The sequence below is a fragment of the Frankliniella occidentalis genome, unplaced genomic scaffold (assembly GCF_000697945.3).
Source record: "Frankliniella occidentalis isolate FOCC.00 unplaced genomic scaffold, Focc_3.1 Scaffold1819, whole genome shotgun sequence".
Taxonomy (NCBI): Eukaryota; Metazoa; Arthropoda; class Insecta; order Thysanoptera; family Thripidae; genus Frankliniella; species Frankliniella occidentalis.
Genome location: NW_026268917.1, coordinates 9,250 through 10,667, shown reverse-complemented (window position 1 = coordinate 10,667; position 1,418 = coordinate 9,250).

Here is a 1,418-nt window from a genome sequence, read left to right as displayed (position 1 = left end):
TGCGCTCCAGTGTTGCGGGTTTGCCTACTACCTTCGCCCGTAAGACTCCATCCCTGCGACCCTCTCGAATATGCAGTTCCGCAACACTGGCGTGCATTCAAAGATCACGCAAGTGACTCCGAAGTGATAGCAAGTGATAGCTGTATTTACATTTCAGTGCATCTAAACCAGGAGGAAAATATTGCAATACTGCGGCGTTCGACAAAACCGTCGCTTACTTGCGAGTACCCTCCTGCCCAGGAACCGCTGGCCATAATCAAGAGGAAGCAGAATGGTCTTTACAGCTGGTTGGATGCAGTGGTATCCACTGTTACGCAAAGTATTGTGCGTACTGTTTATTTTGTATTTGCTACGCACAAAATAGTACATGGAAATTGTCTGTGCACGAGTAGCCAAAGTTACCGGCGTGGTCGGTGATTGGCCCCGAATTGGCCCCATTCAACATCACCACTATTTATCAGCGACCACTTCATCCTGGCGTGTTCTAATGACGCCACAAAAAACAACAACAATAACAATAATAATAATCATAACAACAAAACTATGACAAAAATATCAAAATTTCACCTTTTTTTATCTCAATATTGCTACATAATATTAATAATTAGTTGACGTCCCTCTACCACCACCGGTCCAAGCCGGCTGCTAACCGAATCGTAAGAACTCGGGTTTCACCTTTCAGGTGCGCACCTCGCGCTGCGGAGGGGACTCGCACCGCACATAGGGCAGGAGGGGGAGACAGGGGTCTGACATCCCTCTGACGGATAAAGAAGACAGTGGATCCAGCTCCGTGAACAAAACTTAGATCAGAACGGGGGCTGCATCTCGAGGGACACGTAGCCGCACAGCGTGGAGGCTAGGGCGGTGAGGAGGTACATCTTCCTGACGAGCGGCGCCAGGAGCAGCCCCAGGCCCATGAGCACCACCCAGCTCAGGTCCGGGAGGTGCGCGGTCGTGTCCTCTGCGTCTTCCATAGCCGGCCCCCAGGTGTCGAACGAGCGCGTCGAGTAGTACTCGGACATCCGCCTGAAACACACGATGGAGATAGAAGAAGCTCTTGAACGAACTGGTCCCTACGTTTTTGTTGCGGGAGGAGGAAGCAACGGGAGAATGGCTTCCGCGCCAGCGTGGCGCGTGGCGTGCGGCGGAGCGAACATCTCGCACGTGGATCGATCTATTAATAATTCTGGCCTCTCCCCCCCCTTCTCCTCCGCGCGACAACCCTTTGCGATCCGCAGACTGCGTTTCTCTGTCGCTGCTGCTGTCGCTGCTGCTGTCGCTGCTGCTGTCGCTGCTGCTGTCGCTGCTGCTGTCGCTGCTGCCGCCCGCCCCGCCCCGCTGCTGCACTCCCACGGACGCACCACACGTGCGCGCCCGCCCCGGCCCGACTATTTTCGCTCCCATCCGATCATCAGGTC